The sequence below is a fragment of the Labeo rohita genome, chromosome 7, assembly GCF_022985175.1.
Source record: "Labeo rohita strain BAU-BD-2019 chromosome 7, IGBB_LRoh.1.0, whole genome shotgun sequence".
Classification (NCBI taxonomy): Eukaryota; Metazoa; Chordata; class Actinopteri; order Cypriniformes; family Cyprinidae; genus Labeo; species Labeo rohita.
This window is the reverse complement of record NC_066875.1, coordinates 20,443,818-20,463,360: the sequence shown is the minus strand read 5'-3', so window position 1 is coordinate 20,463,360 and position 19,543 is coordinate 20,443,818.

Sequence of the window (19,543 nt, the reverse complement as noted above, 5' to 3'; positions counted from 1 at the left end):
ATCAAGGGGATGTAAACTTTTGAACCAGGTCATTTTTATAAATTCAACTATTATTTTCTCTTGTAGACTATATGTAAACATCTTTTATGTGAAATATCTTATTCAGATCAGTACTAAATAAACAATAACATGCATTTTGTATGATCACTCTTATTTTGGTAAACTAGTTAGCATTTGTAACTATTCTGAAAAAAAAAAGGGGGGGGGGGGTAAACTTTTGACCTCAACTGTATATGTTTTAGAAAGCTGTCAAGCCAATATGCAAAGATTGACTAGACAAATTTTCAGTTACATGAATTTGAATTTATTCTAATTTTACTTCCTTATATTTAAATTTTAATGGCAGTTCTACATCATGTTTGCTACCTGTATTCAAATTCAGCTGGAATTTAAAAGACATTAAAGGTGACATCAGATGTCCATCAGTTGATTCTTTATGGTCTTTATGAAATGTCTGAAACATAAAATTCCTCAATGGTCATGTAAAACAACACCATTTTACCTTGTCAAAACAGCTCTGTGCACAATGACCCGTTTCAGTGTGAAAACATGCAAATACAGGACAGTCGGTCAGTGGTCGTGGGCGCGGCCTGAGCAGTATGACATCATATTGCTCAGAAAATCAAAACTGCTTGACAATTGAGACTGTTTAGGTTTTTGGGGGATTAAAAAAAGAAGTGAATTGATTATCATCATTGACGGGTGGTTGTGTCCACACACTGCTAAGACACATTTATATGCAAACACTATGAAAAAGTGAATTTTGCGTCCGATGTCCCCTTTAGTTGTTGTTGGTTAAGCTAGTCAAGAAACCTTGTTGGAACACCATCCTTTGGGGACCAGCACCCAAAAACAGATTACTCACATTTGTCGTTTTTGCAATTACTTTTCTTGATTACCTTGTTCTCTTTATCACTTTTTCCAGATCATTTTCTTGGTCCGTTCTAGTCTAGGTGAGTGTTACAACGAACTGGGGCCTGGATGACGTTTGGTAAGCCAAGGTATTACTGCTGCTTTGTGGTGAGTTTGAAACAAGAAGCCGTCGGCTGCACAATTGTTACTCCATGTACAAGGGTTTCTAATTTGCAAGCAGTTGATGGGCCAGAACTTTCTGAGCCGATCAAATGTGACAGCATCAAAGACTGAGCTAAAGCAGACAAACTTTACAGCCTCTCCATCAGATATGAAATCCCAAGAGAGAGGGCGGAAAGGAAGACCAAAGAGAGAGAGAGAGAGAGCAGGAAAAGAGCTTGAGGGTTATTACGGGATAGACTCCCTAATTTGCACATGCAGATAGGCCCATGTAGACACCTGATATATTTAACAAAAGTGACAGGTTTATGAACAAATATGAATTGGCATACATATATTGCATACATATATTGTATGTGTATATATGCCCACATACACTACCAGTCAGAAGTTTTTGAACAGTAAGATGTTTAATGTTTTTTAAAGAAGTCTCTTCTGCTCATCAAGCCTGCATTTATTTGATCCAAAATACAGCAAAAGCAGTAATATTGTGAAATATTTTTGCTATTTAAAATAACTGCTTTCTATTTGAATATATTTTAAAACGTAATTTATTCCCGTGATCAAAGCTAAATTTTCAGCATCATTACACCAGTCTTCAGTGTCACGTGATCCTTCAGAATTTATTCTAATATACTTATTTGCTGTTCAAGAAACATTATAATAATAATAATCCAAATATCAGCATTTATCTGAAACAAACAAACAAACAAACAAACAAACAAACACACATTTTGTATCATTATATACTATACCATTAAAAAAAATGATAGAAATTAATACTTTTATTTAGAAAGGATCCTTTAAATTGATCAAAATTGATAATAGAGACATTTATAATGTTACAAAAGATTTTTATTTCAGATAAATGCTGTTCTTCTGAACCTGCCATTCATCAAAGAAATCTAAAAACATCTTCTCAGCTGATAATAATAACAACAAATGTTTTTTGAGCAGCAAATCAGAATATTGGAATGATTTCTGAAGGATAGTGTGACTGGAGTAATGATGCTAAAAATGCAGCTTTGAAATCACAGGAATAAATTACATTTTAAAATATATTCAAATAGAAAACAGTTATTTTAAATAGCAAAAATATTTCAAAATTCCACTGCTTATGCTGTACTTTGAATCAAATAAATGTAGCCTTGGTAAGCAGAAGAGATGTCTTTGAAATAAATAAATAAACAAATATCTCACTGTTCAAAAACATTTGACTGGTAGTGTACTACAAATTGTTCTATGCATGCCAGATCCCTTAACTCCTCGAGCTTCCTCATCGGTCCTTCATCATCCTCTTCAGCCCCACAACCTGTGAAATACAAAGGTAAGACTGTTACCTTGCAGTTGGAAGATCTTACCTTACTCCATTGTTTGCGCTCCTGTTCAGTTCTTGCCTCTGACATTTGTCAAAAAAAGCTCAGTGCTCATCCTGTCCTCCGTGTCTGTCCCTCATCCTGTGTGACAGTAATGTCTAAAATATTATTTAAATAAATACATATTGAAGGTTGAATATCCTTCCATCCTAGTCACTGAGAGCTTCCGTCTTAAGATGTGCCAGTGGGATCAACCTCAGTCAACAGCATCTCATCAGCCCAAGCTGGACTTATTAAAAACTTTCATCAGTGTGACAGAGGGGCATCGCTCCCAGATAGGGTGTGTGTGGAATGACAGCGGGGCGAGATGCCAGTCTTCTTAGGGGGCATGACTGTGCCAGAGCCCTGGAGCCTGTGCCCTTATGCCAAGGACAGGTGTGGTAGAACACTTGATTCAACCAAATTTGATATATTTTATTTTTGTGCAACCTATTGCATTATATTTTCAGAAATGTGACCCTGGGCCACAAAACCAGTCTTAAGTAGCACGAGTATATTTGTGGCAATAGCCAACAGTACACTGTACTGGTCAAAATTATTGATTTTTCTTTTATGCCAAAAAATCATTAGGATATTAAGTAAAGATCATGTTCCATGAAGATATTTTGTAAATTTTATACTGTAAATATATCAAAACTTAATTTTTGAGTAGTAATATGCATTACTGAGACCTTTATTACCTTAATATTATCCTATCCTAACCACACATAAATGGAAAGCTTATTTATACAGCTTTCAGGTGATGTATGAATCTCAATTTTTTTAAAAATGACGCTTATGACTGGTTTTGTGGTCCAGGGTCACATTTCTGAAAAGATAATGCAGTAGGTTGCACAAAAGTAAAATATATCAAATTTGGCTGAATCAAGCCAAATTTTAAACACCTGGGTAGAATGTTTTTGGAGTAATATTTATAAAAGCTGTATTAAATTTATTGTATATTTTTGTGTTTAAAGTATTCATTTAATTTATAAATATGTGATAAAATATACACTTTAAGCTATTTAAAGAGTACGGTTTTTAATTGAAACATATTTTTTGTAACATTAAAAATGTATGTATGACACTTTCGATGTATTTAATACATCCTTGTTGAATAAAAGTTTCTTTCAAAAATAAAAGAATCAGTCTTATTGATCTCAAACTTTTGCCTATATTAGACACTACTTTTAGGTCGTTATTCTTAGATATCACATGCACATTAACATGAGAGCTCCATTCAGATGGAAGGTGCAAGCTCACCTGCTAGCATATCTTGTTAATGCTGTTTTTTATTCTGTGTGAGATCAGAGGCCGGATCCCCATGAGGTCAGCACTTTCTCTCTTCCCCCTGCGTCTCACCACTGCTTTAAGGTGCCTACTCATGCCACGAAGAGACAGGATCTAATAGATTGATACACAGGTTTTGACATGCTATTTGAGCGTGCAGCCGCCCTGTAATTGGCCACGTCATCATGCATTAAATTAACGATATATAGAGAAGTGCCCAGAGACGAGTGTCTTTGGCCGATCCATCAGCCGTCAGGACAAACTACATCTGACGGCTCTCTCCGTGGGGCTAAGAGCAGCGAGACAGGGAGGGAGAGAGAGGAGCAGGAAGGGAGGATTTCAGCAGCAGGCCTTTTTATAGTATTGCTCCTACTGATGAGGATGTGAGATTGTGTAAGAAGCTTTTTATTTTTAAACTCTTTCCAAGTTGACCTCTCAAACGCTCATCCAGATGATCAACACGTGCAGCTCAAGGTTCTTACCCTCTGGTAACACTTTATGATAAGATTTGATATAAAATATATATTTGCAGAGATGTTTTATAAGTAGACCCTATATAAGTAAGTCATTTCTAGGTTGTTTCTAGTGAAAACTGTCAACACTGACTATCAAAACATCGGTCAATGGCGTGTGTTTTGGAGTGGAACTATCTTTGACCAATAACTTTTCATTATTGAGTGAACTTATCCTTTAAAGGATTAGTTCACTTCCAGAACAAAAAATTACAGATAACGTCCTTGTCATCCAAGATGTTGTCTTTCTTTCTTCAGTCGTAAAGAAATTATGTTTTTGAGAAATTATGTTTTTGTATAAAGCTCAATTTCGAAAAACTGACCTTTATGACTGGTTTTGTAGTCCAGGGTCACATTTGAACTTGCAGTTCAAAGGGCTCTAAACAATCACAGGTGAGGAATAAGGGTTTTATCTAGTGAAACACTTATTTTCTAAAAAAAAAAAAAAAAAATTACAGTTTATATGCTTTTTAACCTCAAATGCTCATTTCATCTAACTCTGTGTAAACTGTTTTTTTGTTTGTTTGTTTTTCCAGTCATTTTCTCCTCCAACTTCAAAATCACCTTACATCGCTGATTTTACCTTTTTTTTTTTTTTTTTTTGTAAAGGGTGTTTGATCCTCTTTGCATGTTTCACTTTGTAAACTCTGGGTTGGTACTTTTGCAGTGATGTAGGATGATTTTAAAGTTGGAGAAGAAAATGAGATGGGAGTTTTTAGATGTACCCTAACTGTCATGACTGGAAAAAACAGTTCACACAGAGCTAGACGAGACAAGCGTTTGAGGTTAAAAAGTATGTAAATTGTAATTAAAAAAAAATAATAACCGATCATTTCGCTAGATAAGACTCTTCTTCCTCGGCTGGGATCGTTTAGAGCTGTTTGAAGCCGCATTTAAACTGCATTTTGGAAGTTCAAAACTGGGGCACCATATTAGTCCATTATACGGAGTAAAATGCTGAAATGTTTTCCTCAAAAACATAATTTCTTTACGAATGAAGAAAGAAAGACATGAACATCTTGGATGACAAGGGGGCGAGTACACTATCTGTAAATTTATTTGTTCTGGAAGTGAACTAATCCTCTTACGATGTTCATCATTTGTGACCCTGGACCACAAAACCAGTCATAAGGGTCTTTTTTGAAACTGAGACTTATAATGAATAAACAAGCTTTCCATTGAAGTATGGATTGTTAGGATGTGCCAATATTTGGCCGAGATACAACTATTTGAAAATCTGAATTCTGAGGGTGCAAAAAAATCTAAAGTCAAAATAAAGTTCTTAGCAATGCATGTTACTAATCATGTTTCATCAAATTAAGTTTTGATATAGTTACGGTATGAAATGTACAAAATATCTTCATGGAACATGATCTTTACTTAATATCCTGGTTTTTGGCATGAAAGAAAAATCAATGAATTTGACCCATACAGCGTATTTTTGCCTATTGCTACAAATATACCTGTGCTACTTAAGACTGGTTTTGTAGTCCAGGGTCACATTTGTCACTGTCCTTTCACTGAAAGGTAATTTCCATTGATTATGTATTGATTCTATTGATTATGCTATTGATGTTGCAATAAAACTGCCGTTTTCTTGCAGTTGTTGTTTTTTTACTCTCTCGACAGTGTAACCCTGTGAGCATCTCACTCCCTTCTGAAAGCTTTTATATACATCAGGCCTTTGGAGATCCAGAATTTCCATGTATGGTGCTTAATACAGCAACCATACAATGATTAGCTGATCTCTGAGTCCTGCTGTTAAACTAAAAAGAACAAAGGGTGAGATGGAAAATATGACATCCATTTTTATGTAGATCTGGATTCAGCCCAGTCTGGAGAACAATTATTCAGTTGGATATATTCGCGTAGAGCACAAATTATTAAAAAATATCACCTCATGCTGCTTAAGGGTGCGAGCAAGATGGAGGTGTATAATATGGAAACACTGACAGAAGCCATTTTGATCTTTAAATTCCCTTAAAAAGAAGAGTGACCTTTACTTAGAAGTTATATAAAGGTGCAATTTAAGCAGACTCTCTGGAGTTCAGATTTATTAACATGAAATCTGAAGTGGAGCATACTTTATTGCCCCGTGCTCTGCCGCAGGACTTACGGGGGCCTTTGCCATTTCAAGCTCTCGATATTACCATATTATTATTTCATTATTTCTTTATACCGATCCCTAAACTCAAGCGCGGCCGTAAGTGCCGACGACGTCAGTTTAAAAGGGAAAAGTACTCGCGATATATATTGAAATGCAATCATCGCAGTGACTCATATCTACAGGTTCTCACCCATGGGTTTTCTTTGGCTGAGGGTATCGCTTACAAATGCTCGCTCACCTCAGCCTCTCACACCCTCCCACTTTCCCTCTCACACACACTCCCCACCCTTTATATTCACACAACACCGTTATAGATCCAGTCAAAGGGCCCAGGTTTATTTTCCTTTGCACGGGGGATGTAAGCATTGAAAACACAAGCTGTGTTTGAGGGAGGAAGTTGGCGAGACAACAGAGGATGCTTTATGCCGCCGACACAATGGGGAGAGGATCACAATGGCATCCTGCCGAGCCAGTGGCACACAACGTGGGATTACAGCAAGTGGGACTTAAAGCACTGCAGATGGGGCGGGGGGGATCCACTGCAACCAGATGCATCGCAAGCGGAGCTCAAGAGATGCTTGCTTCGCTCCTAGTGGTGACCCAAATGTTTAAGCTGAATAAAGCTTTGAGGGAAGCGTGCCGCGTTGTATAAATACCGTACGCGGCACTTGTTCTTTCCTCCCACCTCATGATTGAACCAAAGTGTGCACTGGAGATCAGTGAGACGCATCCAAACAAACACCCTATCTCATAGTCAGCAGTGAAGTGGTTGCCACCTTCAATTACAGAGCATCAAAACAGTCAGTCGTGCGGTGGCTTTTTTTCCCATTTCCTCTCGATACCTGCTCAGACTCCAGTTGTTAACATGCTCATCCTGGCACTTCCCGCTCATGACTTATCTCCATCTCCCTTGTTGACTTTCACGTCCACATTTTAGCCCTTTGCGTGCGTCACTGTCCTACATTATGTACTTCCAGGTGTCCTTACAGAGGGCTATCTGCAGCCATCTCAGCAGGGGTGCCGAGGGGCTCTGTCACGGGCCCTGCTGTCAGGCCTGGCCCCTGTGACAGGGAGCAGCGCGGCTGCTAATAAGGGTATTCATCACGACGGCCAGGAGCCGTGACAAGAGAGCCTGCACCACTCGATTGTCCCTCAAATATGAACTTATCATTTAATTACTCTCCCGTGCCTCTTGATTGCCTTGTCAAGATGCAGGTTAGTTAAGAGAAGAGATCTCTTCTCGCTGCCCGGGCCCCGGCCCTTGCCGTGACAACTGCTCGTCTCATCAAAACATCAGCTGCCCGGGAGATCCTCGAAAATGAGATTCAATTTCATCCGCACTGATGCCGACAGGTTTTTTTTTTTTCTTCCCCCTTGCTCAGGGTCGGAGTCATGAAGTGGGAAGATCCGTAAGTGGGAGAACATTTGATTGCTACACGGTTAGCAGAATAAACAGGGGGGAGTGCACAGAATGTGGGGTGGGAGCCCTTACTGTGAATCTTTTTTGACTCATAGTGAGATGAAAGAAGTAGTTCATCCAAAAATGAACATTGATTTTACTCAATCATTGACTCACCCTTGTGTTATTCCAAATCTTTATTCGTTCCGTGGACAATACTGTAAAAGAGATCCGAACAACTCACAAACTATATTTAAAGTGTTCAGAAGCCATATGATAGCTTTACATGATGAACAAACCCTGAACTTCCTATTTGAATCATTGAGTCAGTTCAGAACTTCAGAATTTCAGGATGTCTGTGAACTTGATCAATTAATTTATTGATTCAAAGAATTATTCATTCACAAAATGGGCAGGCTACTTTTCTTATTAACTCTAAGGTGGTTATTAAGTGAATAAAGACTAAATTTTTAACCTTTAAACAGCATAAAGCTATGGAGTACAGCACATGATTTATGTGGACCACTTTTATGGTGCTTGACAGCCCCAGTCTTCTCTCACTTTCATTAAATCTAAAAGAGTGGCCAGGTATTTCCTCAAAATACACCTTTTTGTGTTGCTTGGAAGTCATGCAGGTTAGGAATGACATATGGTTGAATAAATGGTACAATAATTAGGGGAAAAAATACAGAAAGCAGTTAATTTATGTAAGGAATGTTATAATCTTTTTTGTTTGTTTTGTATAGCATACACTCTTAAAAATAAAGGTTATTTATTGGCATCAGTGAAGGAAACTTTCAAATGCAGAAAAGTCGGGAAAAAAAGGTTCTTTAGATTTTTAAAATGTTCTTCAAATTGGTTCTTTTAAGAACCATTCACTGAAAGGTTCTTTGGGGAACCAAATAATGGTTCTTCTATGGCATCGCTTCAAAAACACCCTTTTGGAACCTTTATTTTTAAGAGTGTATTGTAGAGTGTGTATAATGAATGTTTATACTTTCGTGCTAAAATAAGCAGAAAATAACAATGTGTTATGCACATAAGTGCACTAAATGCAGAAAAATGGCACTGCGAAGTCATGAAAGTCAAGAGACACTTACGCATCTGACAGACTCTTTTCTAACCGTGCCATTTTTGGCTGGCAAGTCGTGCAATTCCACAACTCCAATTCTGTTCAACACTCATGTAATAAAATCACTCTCAGTATTAAGAGGGATCTTGGCATTTCTTTTTTTATTTCTGTGCAACAGTTTACAGCCCTCTAGGGGAAACAGAGCCCAACCTATAAAAGTTCCAGCCTGGCATGAACTGAAGCCTTTCAAATGAAGACGTATGTCATGGAGTCAGAATGAGAAAGCGCTAAAGATCGAAAGATGGAGAAAAGCCGAAGTGAGAGAGGGACAACTTTTTAGTGTGTGCCGTAGATACCCTTTTAAACAAAAAGACTAATAAATTCCACCTTTCTGATGTGATACAAATGAAATTGTGACCATGAAATTTTGGCCATTTCTTTCCCAGATCACTGGAATGAATGCGAGGTAGTTAAAGTTTAATATCCTATTATGTGTCTGTTTTACTCTCAGTGTCTATCAGAAAGGTTACTTCTTGCTGAGCATGGAATATTATAGATGCCAACTAGCATTTGGGGACAAAAAATCTTCCTATAGTCCAACATTTACACAATTCCTGTTTACATATATAAGTAAAACAAAAAACAGTTTGAAGTAAAATTTTGCGTATCTGTGCATTAATGCAGTTTTCCATGTAGACACTGTAGACACTGTTCTCAGGATGAGCACAAACAGTTCATCCAATCCTATCAGTCGCAACGCAAAGTGACTGAACGTAAATGATCACTTACCTCACTCCTGTCATAACTCCTTTGGCATCCCTCCACTACTGCAAATCCACCTTTATTTAAATTAACTTCTCACTTAACATTATTAATCAAATAGCTCAGAACTTGGGTTGCATCCTTATGTTTGTGTTATTCTCAGTTAGATAAAAGTGTGAATAAATGAATGAATAAATGTAAAAGTAAACAACATGTTTTAATATAAATGGACAGCATCCCCTCCCCCTCCCCTCACACATGAGTGGATGAATGAATTTATGTTCATCTTCACACAGTTTACAACATTACTTATGGACATGTTTAACCCAGGCTCATGAAAATGTGTGCTTCTATATACATTTCTGCGACACCGTAATTACTTACCTTACTGCACATTTCGCTGCAGTTTCAAAGTGAAATTTCCAGAGAGTGGTGCTAAAATGCATGTTCAGTACGTGACCGTGGCATGTTTTATTATGTTGGTACAGGCACGTATTGCTGCGTTTTTATTACGCTGCTTGAGGTACGTAATGCGGCTGTTCACAATTCAAATATCCGGGTAGTGTCGCTAAAGGTTAATGCTCTGTCATGTTGGAAATATCCCCTACACCAAACCCAACTCTAAACCTACTGAGCAAACCCACTGAATTAGAAAACTCATGCATATGAAGCTGTATATGTGATGACAACGTTCAAAAATATAAATTTTTAAATGTCGCAGGATGTTAAAATTGTTTTGAAGTCATAACATAATATTCTGCAAGTAATTGTGTGAAAATGAGGATTTGTTAATCAAAACTCTGTAGCTGTAAATCATACTTTGTGTGAAAAGGAATAAAATTTGTCAGAGTTTTACAGCTGCTAGTGTTCATTTCAACTGGAAAAGACAGTGATTCGTACATACTGTATAGGTACGTTTTTTTCAGTTTTGCAGAAATATATATATAGAGGTACGTATTTCCATCGAGCCTATGTTGGACATGTTTTGTGGACATTAAACTTTTTACAACTAGAATGGGTCCAAATAATGTCTAATTATTAGACATTAGTTTGGGTGACCTTAAATTGTTGATATTTTGTACATTTTATCCTTTATGATTAAAGTTGCTAAGTAACTTCAAAGCAGATTTTAAAGTAGAATCTTTAACGTTTTTTTTTTTTTTTTTTTTTTTTTTTGAGTCACAATGGCCAGTTGACTTTGCATTGTAGTATACTGATGTTATAGGCAGTGTTGGGGGTAACACATTACAAGTAATGAGTTATGTAATCAGATAACTTTTTTCAAGTAACTAGTAGAGTTACGCATTACTTTTTAATTTCTGAAAATATGTGAATGAAAATATCTAAGTTACTTTTTCAAATAAGTAACGCCAGTTACTTTGTTTTTCCATTTATTCACTGACAGCTCTCCATGAAATATCTATCTATCCGTCTGTCCATCTATCTATCTAATATATATATATATATATATATATAATATTATATACAAAAGCTCAATACCACGAAAACTGCAATAATTCAATGTGACCTCGGACTGGACCACAAAACCAGTCATAAAGATTTTTTTTATTTGGCCGAGATACAACTATTTAAAAAATCTGGAATCTGAGGGTGCAAAAAAAAAAAAAAATAATACTGAGAAAATCGCCTTTAAAGGGTTACTTCACCCCAATTAAAGGGTTACTTCACCCACATGCTGTTTGCGTTCAATGGATGCGCTTCAAAATGGCACTAGGGTGATGCGGAGGAGACGATTTGTTGAATAAAGTAATTATTTTTGTTTTCTTTGCATTCAAAAAGTATTCTCGTATGACACATGGATTATTTTACAGATCTCCTTGCTATGTTTCTGGATGTTGATCGTGTTAATTACATTGCTGTCTATGGAAGAGTCAGAGAGCTCTCAGAATGCATCAAAAATATCTTAATTTGTGTTCTGAAGGCGAACTAAGCTTTTACGGGTTTGGAACAACATGGGGGTAAGTAATTAATTACAAAATTTTCATTTTGGGGTGGAGTAACCCTTTAAAGCTGTCCAAATGAAGTTCTTAGCAGTGTATATTGCTAATCAAAAATTAAGTTTTGATATATTTACAATAGGAAATTTACAAAATGTCCTCATGGAACATGATCTTTACTTAATATCTTAATGATTTTTGGCATAAAAGAGAAACCGATCATTTTGACCCATACAATGTATTGTTGGCTATTGCTACAAATATACTCGTGCTACTTCAGGTCCAGAGACACAAATATGTTTATGTATTCAATACCATAATATCCTTATGTATTTTTTGTCTTTCTCTTTTATTTTCTTAGTTCTTATCTCCATGTTGTAGATACTGTAGCTAGTTGTTTTTTGAATGTGTTATATAGATAAATTGACCTTGACCTTGCCCTTGACCTTATTGCTGCAGAGTGCTAAACTTTCTTGTCCTGTGACCTGTTGTTCATGCAATCCAGAATGGCAGCACAGCTAAGAGTTTTGTGTCAGTTAGTCACTTTTTAGGGAGTAACGCAATGTTGTAATGCATTCATTTTATAATTAGTTATAGGAACACAACATTTACATTTACACTTTTGGCAGATGCGTTTATCCAGAGCCAACAAGTGCAACCAGGTCCCATTTTTTCAGTATGTCTGTTCCCGATGTTGAGCTACTGGAACACTGAAACAATATATACTAGTGATACCGTAGCACTTGACTCAGTGTTGTACAGCCCTGACTTACATTCATGGTATAGCAGACAACACCACACCATAAGGAATATATCCAAGCAAAAAGATCAGATTACAAAAGTCGAATCTCAAATATGTAAACCACACCACGATGAGCTCACTATTTCGAATGTGTGTTCACCCCCTTCATGAGATCAAGGATATAAATGCCCAGCATGCTTTGTTGATATTGCTGGAATAACATGATAATGGCTGAAATGTGCCCACCCTCCAGACGCTATATGAGGTTTTTAAAGGCCTCACGGCTCTGTGTAAGGCGTTTGCCGCACTTTCCTTTAAAAGTGCTCTCCGTAACGACGCTGAAACCCATCTTCTCACAGCTCAAATTTTATCGCTCACAATAAATCCCAAGAATGGCAGAAAGGTGCTGCTTAAAGTGAGGTGCGTGGAACTTTCAGATGAATTGTGGCAGTCAGAATGCTGACTTTGACAAGCATATCAGCACGTCTCCCCAGATCCCGCATCAGAGGCGCAGTTGAAAAACATACCGAGATCTACCTGGCCCGTCTCCTCCGCCGGGACGGAGATAGCGGTGACGATGGGCTGAAATCACACCGCACTTCCCCCATCTGTGCCGAATCCTGCAGTGACAAGCATGAAAACCTGCGTAATCAAAGCGTAATTGATTATACTAATTGCCAGGGCATAATTGGATCCGACTCAATTAAAAAGCCTGAGTAATTGAAATGAATTACAAATGACGCATTTATTACCGTCGGAATAAAAAAAAGCAAGCAAGCGCTTGAGAGCGAGGGAGAGAGAGAGAAAGCGAAAAGCTTGCAGGGTTGGGCTTTGTCTGCAGAGCTTGGGGTCCTGATGCACCTGCAATGCTAAATCATCAGCGCCTCACTAGATAGCGCCGGGCCGGGAATGCTTTGTGCTGTTTTTGCAATTCCTCAATGCGGATTTATATCTTTTGCTTCAGGAAAGGTTGTAATATTTCACGGCGCACGGCACAGAGTGCGACTCAGTACTGTGCGGGCGTTCGGAATGAGTGCTGGAGGGGGACGAGGGGGAGGGTTGAAATACAGTATCAGCATATATTGTAATTTTATTTTGATAAGGCCACGCTTAAAAGCCGAGGAGGCTCCCATGCGCACGGAGGGCGAGCGGGTTTATTTATTTTACATATACACAAAGCCTGCGGACGCTTCCTCAGCCGTCATTAGCGATCCCTCTACGACAGGGGATATCGGCAAATGAGAACAGGTGCGCCCCTCCCCCCCGCGGAACCGCGATTCAACAGTAGACTTGATAACGTAAACCACTTTGCAGCCACTTCCTGAGATGCAGCATGTGTGTAGTTGGCGTCTCGGCGCGCCTCAGTGTGTATGTGCACATGAGTGCGCATTTTTTATTCTCCAGCCCTGTCAGAATTTCCTTTCAAACTCGTCTGATCGGGTCGAGTCTCATCACGCTGTCACCCCGGCTCGCTTTTCATTAGTCTGCCTCCCTCACTCTCTCTCTCTTAGCCTCCCTCCCGTTCTCTATCTGTCTCTATTCGCCTAGCCAAGCAGAAGAACTCAAACACATGCGCAAATTAAATCGACATCCAAACTCACTCTCATATACAAAGCAATTTAAATGATATTCATTAGAGCGATGACAAGTCCTGATGAGGCTTCCAGGAGGAGAGCACTCCTTCAGCGTTTTCGCCGACTCCGTTTCATGCTCACCGATGCGTGATGCCCGTCGCCATACCATCACTTAAAATACAGAGAGAAGAGAAAGAGAGAAACCAAAGAAAACACGTATCCCACAACACCCAGGGCTCGTCTCGAAACAGCTCTCCCCTCCGTCCCATCCCACAAGCGCAAATACACTTCCCTAGACCCCTTTCTGTGTGTCTCTCTGGCTGTTTGCCTTTTGCGCCCTGTCCAAACATCTGACCTTTCTGCTGACAGATTAAACTTCACTCTTTTTTCACCAGAAAACATTGGAAAGGACGGTTTTTGATGTTACTTCCTGACTATTTTTTTTTTTTTTTTCTGTCATTACTCTATTTATGTCCATGGCAATTAACTGCTGTCAGCTGCTCTTAATGTATTAAAAGCCCAGCTCTCTCGCTCTCGCTCTCTCTCTCTTTTTTTATTTTATTTTACCCTTCATCCGGACGAGAGCCAATTAATTTGGGCTTTTCTCTCGGCCCCTAATTAACCCCTTCAGGACTGAGATGATGGCTAATGCCACTGATTGAGGCCAAGCCTGAAATTACCCAGAATTACCCGACTGCTGTGAGCGAGAAGGGAGATTACCGCACGCCCATTGTTCACAGGGCCGCCATTCATTAGCTCGCTTACCCATAATTCATTAGGATGGAAAGGAACAAAATGGAGTCGATAACGCGGTAGCGAGCGTGTTACATACATTTCTCTTACTACCTCCTAGCCTCCTTTCCTTTCCTCTCTCTTTGTCTGACTCAAAGCTTTGGCAGACACAAGAGCCTGATGTTGTAATCAATATATGTGAGCTGACGTGAGTCTGGACATGCGTGTTAATTAAGCAGCTTGTGGGTGGAAATAATTTGAGTGTGATAATGAGTTTTGAGAGGGGACTCGAACAAGATAACTGTCTTTGGAGTCCAGCCACTGACATGTGGCGCTGTCTAACAAACCCCGCCCACAATTGTCAGCCCACGCTGACAGACAGGTAACAATCAACCAATCATGAGCGAGATTCATGTTAACTTGTTCTCAGCTTTTGTGTGGGGATTTAGGTGTGCACCTGTTAGTGTGCATATGATCAAGTCAAATGTCATCCATTCTTAAAATTAGTTTTACATTTAAAATCCAAACACAGATTTCAGTCTAAAATACATTCATTTAATTAAAATGTATAATATATATATATATATATATATAAATCATACAATAGTTTAATACAGCTCACTATATTATGCTATTGCAACACACTGCATGACGTTCATGTCATTTTATTCACTAATTAATACTTTCATTAAGCATGCAAGAGTATATAAAATAATGTACAATTCATGCATATTCATGCATAGTGTTTTGTTCAAGCTACTGGCCAGAAGATAACGCTGAGAGAGAAAAAACAAAACAAAAACAAAACAAAAAAAAACAGCCCGGGGCTGATCACCACCCTTGCCATTTCACAAAATAAGACACTCGCTATAGTTTGGTCATGCTGACCTCTTAATTCTGTTATTCTATTAGAGATAGGGGTAAAATTGAATTTGTGTGTGTATGTCTGTGTGTTTATGGAGCGGTGTGAGGGGTGTTCAGGTTAAATGGTGCTAAGCACTTTCCCTTATCACCCCGCTTTAGAAGATTCACCTCTGACCTTTTTGAGAGGTCTTCTTCAGTCTGAGCCCTAGGGCAACAAACCCTCCGACATCAGCAAGCCAAACAGAGACAATCAGCACACATCACTTCTCTGACTGCCCTCGAGCGACACTCACAGAGGGATCCTTTCCTTTCCTTTCCTTTCCTTTCCTTTCCTTTCCTTTCCTTTCCTTTCCTTTCCTTTCCTTAGCAAACCAGACTAAACCTAAATGTTTATTTGAAAACAAATTCTGCATTAAATTTTGCTTGGAAGAGCTGAGCAGCAGAGGTTGTGGATGAATTCAGCGTCTATAGCCTTTCCTTTCCAAACTGAACCGAGCCAAACCAAACCAAGCCAAACCGAAGAACACTGAGTACAGCTATTTAAAAATGAATGTAAAGGAGGGAAATTTTAAGATAAATAAACAATATTAAATGTCAGTTAACTGTTACATTGTGAAAAGGAAAAGAAGATGAAAGTCATGCATCGGTGCTGACAGGAAACTAACGCTACTGCACACATATAGTGGCCAACATCCAACAACTATGTGGCACTAATGAAAACTGTATGGTGAATGCAGTGTGGGCAAGGAGATGGTTAGCACAGTTGTTATACTTGGTTTAATATGTCTAGTTGAACAAAAGGTAAGATAATCAGGACTAGGGTTATTGTCATTTTTAACGTATGTAACTACACTCCGAGTTAAATACAACCCTGCATTAGGTGAAATTTAAATAATCCCAGTGATTAGGTTAAATGTTTAATCCAACCTTCTGGGTAGTTTTATTTAGGGGATACACTGCAGGCAAAAACACTTTTTTTCATGCAATTGTCAATATTGAGATTTTGGGATTTTTTTTTTTTTTTTTTTTTTTATAAAGTGATTTTTTTTTTCAGAGTAGTGGAAACAAAGCATCCAAATGACACTGTTAAGTGTTTCTTTTATAGCACTATATCTATTTGTGTCAATAGATTTCAATCACAATACATATTTTTAACGCACATTTTCTTAAAATTTGTTTTTTCTCCTACACTGAGCCATAAATCTCCACTTCGGTAGAACTTACAAACACCAAACTTTACATTTTTATTCCTGTCTATATCCTGAAGGTTTTTACAGAGGAATTTGTTTGTATATAATTTGCTTGATTATATACAACATTTTATTCCCCCCAATATTGTGAAAATGCATAGTTTTCTGTCTGTTCCAAGTGTTTTCTGAATTATGGAGAGACAAAAAGGAGATACCCAAAATTCCCTCTGTAAAACATTTGACTCTAATACCTCAAAAAAAAAAAAAATAAATAAATAAATAAATAAATAAATAAATAATAAAAAAAAAAGTAAACAAACTGACTTCATCCACTGTTTATACTTTTGTACTAGAAATCTATGCAAATTAGTGCATTTTTAATTAAATACACTGTAAAAAAATTGTTGAGTCTTAAAATAATTTTGTTGCCTCATTGCCTTTTAATTTTAAGTTTAGTCAACTCAAATAAGTTTAGTCAACTAGAAATGTGAAGTTGAACTATGTGACAACTTGATATTTGTGTTGACTAAATGTAAAATTTTAAGGTAGCGGGGTAACAAATTATTTTGATTATTATTAATTTATTATTTATAGTTGAAACCACTTTTTTTTTTTTTACAGTGTAATGCATCATTTGCATATTTAAACCTATCATTTTAGAAAACTTGTAATACAAAAAATGTTTGCAGGTATCAGTCTAATCAGTCAGCTGGGTAAGTAAGGCTTAGTTATTTTTTTACCCTCTTCACCTGCAGTGTCTCACCCTAACTCAACCTTATTTCTTGCTTAAAATGAACCTAAAATAGGCTGGAAATGAAAATTATTATTTTTTTTATATATATATTTTTGTATATTTTTTGCTTATCAGTAAATGTTCACCTTGTGATTACTGCTTATGCCTCCAGTAATTCTGTGTCTGATTTTTAATTTACAATCTATTTTGGGATCATTTTAAGCCAGCCATATAGTCATTTTTTAAAATAGTTAAGTTAAATAAAACTACCCCAAAGGTTGGGTTAAACATTTACCCCAACCGCTGGGTCAAAACAACCAAACCGCTGGGGTTGTCCATACTTCACCTAGCATTTTTTACCATCAAACATCCTCAACAATGTTAAAAGGCAATACAAGGGAAGTAACAATCGGACAAAACAGATAAATCTGTTTTTAAACAAATTCCCTTTTTTTTATTGTATTATTTATCTATTATTTTATAATTTTATAATTTATTATTATCTATTATTTTAGTGAACTATTTTCTGCTCTCAGTTTTATTTTGAAAAGCTGAGCAGCAGAGGTTGTGCATAAATTCAACTTCTGTAGCCTACCATTCACCCCCATGCTCAGGTCAAAGGTCAGAGGTGAGTGACAGGACAAGAGGGCCATGTCAGGGCCATGTTTATTTAACTCTTCAACCACTGAAAGGGTAAAAAAAAAAAAAAAAAAAGACTAACATGTTAATGACAATGATAGACATACAGATGCAAATTGGCCATTTGAATAAAGGATAGATAGATAGATAGATAGACAGACAGATAGATAGAGAGACAGAGAGAGATTTTTTTTTCTTTTATACTTTTGCCAAATTTAATTTCATTTAGATTCTCGTAGGTGTATAATTTCATTTGTATTACGTAAAGTATGTGACACTTTCTGGTTCACACATTTAGCTCACTAACAGCTATGTGGCATCTAATACCATGAACACACTGTATTGAGCATGGCAACATTTAACATGCGTAATTTTAGTTTGTCTCTAGGGCATAGGTGCAGTGCAAACAGAAGTAATGCTGTTTTGAAGGCAAATTAAAATGAATTAGTATATAAATAAAGCCATCGTGCAGGCATCAGCAACTCCCAACCATCTCCGACAGGTTTTATTGTGTTACATGTGCTAAAAGATTCACCCTGAGTGTCTTTTATATGCATTTTATAGTGGCTTTTTTCATTCATCTGTGTTGGTGGGCTTTAACGTCTGCCGTTTGTGATGAATACCGAGGCGTATGTGTGCATCTGTATTGTAGCAACTAACTGCTTTTGCACTGTAGATAATTCTTCCCCCCGGTATGTTTGTCTCATAGACACGCAGGCCCACGTGGGAATGTAAGCGGGTTGGGAGGGAGGGAGTGAGTGTGCGCTCACCGAGACCTTATTACCTCTTCCTGCGTGGAGTGTGTTGTGTCTCGAGTGATTGGTGATCACATTTGTAATGGCACACTGCTGCACAACGCCATTATGCCCTTTGTCATCTTACTGAGCCACTGACAGCCAACCGGCTCTCGGAGACAAGAGGTATAAATGACAAACACACACACACACACACACAACCACGTATGTGTGATGATTCTGAAACTACAGGTGTGCGTTTAGAGCTTTTAAGTAAGCATTAAACTCTCTCTAACTCCTAAGATGTGTGGTGTATTGATTTCTTGTTGTGCATAGAACCGTTCAAGCCCCATTTAAGATTTCTATCCTGCACGTAGCCGGGAGCACACCAAGGCCCCGTAAATTAGGGAAATCGCACATTCATCACACGCATTATTTTAAGATACTTTGAGAACGTGACAGCTTGAAGATCTACGGCGGCGCATTACAAAACGCTACAACGCCTCCCGTTCTATCTCCTTGGGGTAATGTTGGGGTCATTGGGACACACCCATGATTTTTTTTCCTGCTAATATCAGCTTTTCTGTGCGTAGATTGTCCACGCACAAGCGTGTGATTGAGAGAATTTATAAGCCGCTCTAAATTAGCATTTGTAATGGGAGTGCTTCCAAGGTGAGACTGCAGATGGTGAGTGAATTACAGTGCATGTAAATTACACAGGTTAAGAGAGACAGCTCGCCTCAAAGGCGTCCGCCGACAAAGTGAAGCCTTGGGTCAGCGCAGCAGTGAATCAATCAGGCCCGATTGTTGAGGAGTGGATGCGCATCGGCTGCATCATTGTAATTTGC